Raw genomic sequence first — 6849 nt, forward strand, 5'->3', positions numbered from 1 at the left:
CCCAAATCTCGCTGCTCTTAAAAGTAAGTCCATAGAGACTCCATGAGAAAAGACATAAGATTTTCATACTGAGTCATTTCATGGAGTGTAATAACTTCAAGTCTTAAAATATTTATGGTATCCTTATAGGTGTATGTTCTCCACCGAGGGGAATAAAAATTTAAAACTCAGAAAAGGATCAAGCCTGAAAGGCATATTAGTTTCATACTTAAGCTTCATTTTTGCAAATGTAGGAGGATTCCATAAAAATTCAGTTTTATATTTATACAATAACATGATCTTATGAGGAAATTAGAATATTTGTATATTGACTTTTTATTAGCTAGAGACAAAGCTTGAATGGATTAGAGTGGATGGTATATTTGATTATAATTCAAATAAATATTATTTTGGATATAAATATATTAAGTGAAAATAAGAGCAGCTATAACATTAGTATCAAATTCAATTTCGTTGCATAGAATGTACACAAATTGAAATGTATTATATTTGGTCATATATTTTGATTACTGCATAACCATGCTAATGAATTGTTTTCTTTTTTTAATGTTGATGACAGTGGATATTCTCTTAATTTCAATATGGGTTCTTCCAGAGGATCACTCCCAGTAAAAAGGGGCCCACGTCCACGAAGTGGGGGTCCTCCACCAAAAAGATCTGCACCTTCTGGACCAGTGCGTAACAGTAGTGGAATGGGAGGAAGAGGTAAGTTCTGCATGCTTTGGAAAAGTTCCCATCGATGAAAATAACATGGGGTAAGAATTCATTACTAGCTGTCTTGTCATGTATCAAGAAACAGCATTCTTTTACTTCAATTTTGTAGTGTGAAAATAAGTCACAGGTGCATAATGGATATTAAAGAACAGTAAATTCACATTTGCCTAAAAATTATATAGAAAATAAGCTTCTAATAATTTTAAAAAGGATTGTTTAATTGTCTTTTAAAAACTAGGATTTAAGATTGCTAACCTTTATAAGTGAAAAATAAGTGGTTTAAGAAAGAAGATGACACAAGATTTAAAGACCAAGATTGATGGAAGAAAGTAGTTTATGTTGGGATATAATGAAAGAAAATAGTTTGATGAGTAGATTTGGCAAAGTTAGTATGGATCCTTTTCTGAAGTTTTAAATAAGTATAAAATATATAGTTTAGTAAAGAAAACCATTTATGTTAGTAAAAAGAAAAAGAACAATGTTAAGTAGTTAAGAAAACGTATCCTAGGTTCCCTTGATACTTAATGAAGTCAGAATAGAGTTAATGGATAGAGAGGGGAAAAGGTCATCAAATAATGAGAAGTTAGAATATCATTAAAGATATTCCATTATTGATGAGTTAAGTTGATTAGGAAGGCATCGTCTAAAACCACATGTTGAAATAAATCTCACAGAGGTGGAAACAGTTGTCTGAAAAGACATAATGATGACTTCAGAACCTTCAGTCACCCAGAGATGATTTACAGAAGAATGATATTTCCAGAAGTATGACATCCTAACTTTATGCCATTTTCCTGAATTTTGAGGTTGATTAGAATATATGACACTGAGAGAGAGGTTAAGTAATTTTGCCATTTAGCTCCACAGGCAATAAATGTCCAGAACTTCCAGGTACCGACACCCCATTCTCTTGTGTGTTTTTAAGGTCATACATATTCATTTGTATTATTTCTCCTTTAAAGATGGAACTTTTTACATACCTCTACACTTATATGTTGATTTAACTTTTTTTAAGGTCCCATTTCTCGTGGAAGAGATAGCTATGGAGTTCCTCCACGAAGAGAACCAGTGTCATCACACAGAGATGTGTATATATCACCAACAGATGATGGTTATTGTACTAAAGAGAGGTAAGTAAAATAAAGTATTTTAGTCTAGATGTATTTTCATCTTATGTTATCTAACTTGCCCATTAATTTTAGTTATTCCAGCAGAGATTATGCAAGTTCTCGGGATAACAGAGATTATGCCCCACCTCCAAGGGACTACACATGTCGTGAATATGGTCATTCGAGTTCATGTGATGAATATACATCCAGAGGATATAGGTATGATATCCAAATGGTTTTATTTCTTGTGTATGTACATGGCAAATGAAAGTAATAGCTTTTGCTTTGTACATTTTCTTTATTTAGTGACCGTGATAGCTATGGAGGAGGTTGTGATAGAGACTATTCAGAACATCCAAGTGGAGGATCCTACAGAGATTCTTATGAAAGTTATGGTAAGAATATAATTTTTTAGACTGTAAACAAAACCATACTCCATATTAGCAAATTTTATTAGGGTTTTGGGAGGATCCAAAGTTTTTTTTAAAGAAAAATGTTTCACTTACTTGAGGAATTTTTAAGGGTTTTTTTGAGTTGCTTTAGTTTCACTTTGTAGGTATTCCATGAAAGAATTCACATTCATCATTTTTTCTTTCCATTGATGTTACTATAGGGGAATATAAATGATCCAGAATTGCAGCTTAATACAATTTGTAGAATAATCAAATATTCCTCAAGCGCTTAATTAATTCAGTGTCCTAAGTTTTTATGCCCCTAAAAATAAAACTAAACATTTTGTTAAGTCAGATATTTTTTGTTAAAATTATCTCTTGACCCTGTAGGAAACTCACGTAGTGCTCCACCTGCTAGAGGACCTCCTCCTTCTTATGGAGGAAGTAGTTGCTATGATGATTATAGTAGCTCACGAGATGGATATGGTGGAAGTCGAGAGAGTTACTCAAGCAGCCGAAGTGATATCTACTCAAGTGGTCGTGATCACGTTGGGAGACAAGACTGAGGTCTTCCTCCTTCAATGGGTAGAGGATATCCTACTCCTCGTGATTCGTACAGTAGTTCAAGCCGAGGAGCACCAAGAGGTGCTAGCCATGGAGGAAGTCAATTTGAAAGAGGAGGGAGAAGCAGATATGAAAAGAAATCTGAGTTTTTTTTTCAACCAAAAATGCTTTTTCAAAGAAATTAGAATTGAGTTTTTTGTTTTGATAACCACAGAGCTACCATGGTCCAAATATATTTGTGCACCTTTTTATTCTCTGGTTGTACTTTGTTGCAATAAAAAGGCAAAACATAATTTAAAAAAAGTTGGTTTCTATGCAGTTTGTATTTCTTTAAACAGTTGTTAAAAATTGTAAAATTTGAAGCTAATATAAAACTTGAATTTTATGTAATGATTTTGAAAATAAAATTTTTCTGAACTTAGTTATTAGATTGTCTTATTAATAAGGCATTCTAAGATTGACCTATGTTAAAATGCCAAGGGTTCTGTGGTGGAAACAAAACTAGTAGGCTAATTGTGGAGTGCAGGGTACTGTGTATTACTTTGATAAGATTCAAGGTTTAGGATTTATAAGATCAAATAAAATTTAGTCCACATAAGACTTTTAATACATACAAAGATATATTAAAAGTAACAATTTTAAAAGTCTATCCATTGAATAAATCTCAAAATATGAAATGCTAAAAAACTTAAAAAATTAGGAGGGCACATAGGTGAAACAGTTGGATAGAGAGAGTGATAGATTAGAGGAAGGAAAAAAGTCAAAATCAGATGTTGGGCATTAGGTGAGTGATTCTGGTCATCATTTATAAAGTGAACTGGAGAAGAAATTGTTGAACTATCCTCAAACAAGATGACTAAGCATTTCTAAGCATAAGCATTTTGTTAAACTGAATACATAACAGTTTTTGGCTTTGAAAATACTCCATGAAACTAAATAAGTGTCTGACAAGAAAACCTTAAATATGGTCACAAAGAATTAGACATGACTAAAACAAGATCCTTTGATAGAAAGTAAAACCAAATCAAATTGTCCTTATCTTTCAACTTATCAAATGGAAAGAAAATGCACAAAATGAAATATATACAATTGTGAATGGGTATATGAAGAAGATAATCTTAAAGAAGACTTGTAGTAGTGGGGGACATTAAAATGGATTTTTGCAGAATATGATTTGAACTTAAGTTTTCAGAGAAGTCCAGATATGGATGGAATGTGCTGGACTTGGAGTTAGAAGAACCCAGTTAAAATCCAACTTTGTGTGGGTAGGTCATTTAATCCATGCCTTCTTTAATGGTTTTTAAAATGCAGATAATGTCAACATCATCCTCACATTGGTATTAGGAGCTTTTGTAAAGTATTTAGCACATAAAAGGAGGGTTTGAGAGCAGAGGATACCTGGTGTAGGAGGTGATGATCCTGAAGTTGAGACAAGGCAGCTAGTGAGAAATGAACCATCTACTCTGTTAATTGGATATGATAAAAATATAGGGGTGGGGGGAAGTGGGAGCTGTTTTCAAGGAGTTTACAGTCTTAGGAGGAAAACATGCAACAGTGTTCAACAAGATTATCTGTGGGAAGCCGTTCTATGTATTAAAGCCTTTGGAGAAATAGGATCAAATTTAGGGCCTGTTATCTGGATTCCCTACGTGACCAATCCAGGCTGAGGCAGTCTTTGTGTTTGGTCCTGGTCACCTGAGCCCCAAAAGGCTCTGGTACCAGCAGGTAGGCTAATCCAAAATCAACTTGATCCCTCCAAGAGGCTATTAGGAGTCATTTAGAGAAACAGAGTCTGTAACAGATATTTTATCTGGATCCCATTACAAAATCATCGGCAAGTAAAAATGTGCGTATGATTTTTCTGCACTGCATGTCAGGAATGCAGACAGAATGGGCCATCTAAGATAAAAATCTGAGGCTCCTCTTTTGACTCAGTTTTGATCCCCACCTTTCTTAGAACTCCTATTGGAAAACTTTGAAGTGGCAGACCAGCATCTACTGAGTTAATGATTTCTCTCCTTGACAATTAAGAAGCCTGAACCCTAACAAACATTACTTAGATAAGTATGGCGCTTCTAGTATTGACTTTATTTGTCCAGGTGCCTATAATCCTGGAAGATAGAACTCAATAAGTGAGCATCTCCATAAAAATATTTCCTCTCCCAGAATTATCCCTACTAATTGATGGTTGGAATTTGGCCATTGTCTTGGTACTTATACCTTTACTCTTTAGACTTTAATGGGTTATGTATGATCTGTTACCCCTTCATAGCTGTGTTCTTTGTTTGAAACCAATATATAATAAACTCCCAAGCCCACAGACTTTGGAACAGCATGGGCTAACCACTAGTCTAGTTGTTCTCATTTTCTTTCTCCTGCCTTAACCATCCTATGCCACCACGCCACTCAGGACCCCAAAAAATCATATAGAGGCATGGCCCCCTATAATTATCAACCATTTGCCAAGTGTAAGGATTATCCTAAACTGGGAATACATAGCAGTCCTTCCCTTTAAGATAGTATGTGAAAATAAGTAAATAAAATACAGAGATGAAGGAAGGCAACTTTGGGATTTAGGGTTAGACTGTTAGCCATTGTATCATAAATGCTCTGTTCTGTTTTGGGTGTGATCTTAAGCTTTTCCTTAATGATCATCTTGTGGAACAAATCTTGAAGATGCCTGAAGGGGATAGTCAATGAACAAGTGTGACTGACTCAGGAATGCAGTTATGGGAGAAAGCATAGGTGCAAATTTACTCAATAGCTGAGTAAATTCTACCATCTGCTGTGATGATCTGCCCATACATTCTGTCCTATACGATTATGATTTGAACCCCTCATAGAAATGTATTACTGTGACTCATCCTTTAGACATGTCGGCTCCTTAACGCAATGTATATAATAATTTACCTCACTGATATGTACTTTCCTTTTTTTAGAAAAATTTTCCATGGTTACATGATTCTTGTTTTTACTTTCCCCTTCATCTGCCTTTACCCTCCCCCCCATATCCAGGACCACACAAATGCAACTATCAATAATACGTAAATGAGTCTTGATTGATTACACATGTTAAAACCAATGATATGTACTTTCTAATTTCCCTAAGACATGCATTTCTACCCCCCTCTTTTTACCCTCCTAGATGTTACAAACTGTGTTCCTGTGCTTGGACCCCAGACATAAAGGCACTTCACACAGTAGTGTCACATGGTTCTTGTTTGTCCCCTCCTCACCTTTCTCACATAGTCTCTGTTTTTCTAAGGCATAAAATTCCTGACTGCCTTGTCCTTACGGGAGACAGTTTTCTACCTCCAATCTGCCTCCTATCTAATTTAATTGTTTTTCCTGATAAATTTCTTTATTTTATAAGATTTGTTAAGAACCAATACATTTTTAACTTGGATTTTTTTATTTTAATAACAAATTTCCACATAAGTTTTCCAAAGTTATATGGTCCATATTGTCTCCCTCCCTCCTCCAGCCGTTCATCCCAAAGCTAATTCAATCTGGGTTATACATGTATTATCAGCAAAACATATTTCCATATTATTCATTTTGGTAAGTTTATAATCTAAGAAAACGAAAACCCCCAAACATATACCCAAATAAACAAGTGACAAATGCATGTTTTCATCCATTCATAGAGTATTTCTACTCTAACAGTTCTTTCTCTGGAGGTATGAGAACATTCTTTTTCAAAATTCCCCCAGAATTGCCCTCTATCATTGTATTGCTGTTAGAAGCAAAGTCTGTCACATTTGATGGTTCCACGATATTGCAGTTATTGGATATGATGCTTTTCTGGTGAAGCTGTAATTCTTTAAGTCCTTGCACAACACTTTAAACTCTTTTTTTGGTGGAATTCCTTAAGGATCCTACATTTATTGAGAAGAAAGCCACACCTTACAGCCTAATTCTTTACACCTTCTAATGTAATTTTCCAAAGCAAAACCATTACCTGTTTAGAAATACATGAGTGTATAAGTTTGCTTTAAGAGTTCTTAAATCTTAAAGACTATCTTTTCATATTGGGTTGGATTTTAATCTATATTTGAGAAAGAAATTGT

General features: G+C 34.5%; 1 pseudogene; it reads left to right on the forward strand.

Moving 5' to 3' along the window:
* The first annotated feature begins 545 nt into the window (after positions 1-545).
* Positions 546-2904, forward strand: LOC123253810 (annotated as a pseudogene).
* Positions 2905-6849: the final 3945 nt, after the last annotated feature.

The sequence above is a fragment of the Gracilinanus agilis genome, chromosome X, assembly GCF_016433145.1.
Source record: "Gracilinanus agilis isolate LMUSP501 chromosome X, AgileGrace, whole genome shotgun sequence".
Classification (NCBI taxonomy): Eukaryota; Metazoa; Chordata; class Mammalia; order Didelphimorphia; family Didelphidae; genus Gracilinanus; species Gracilinanus agilis.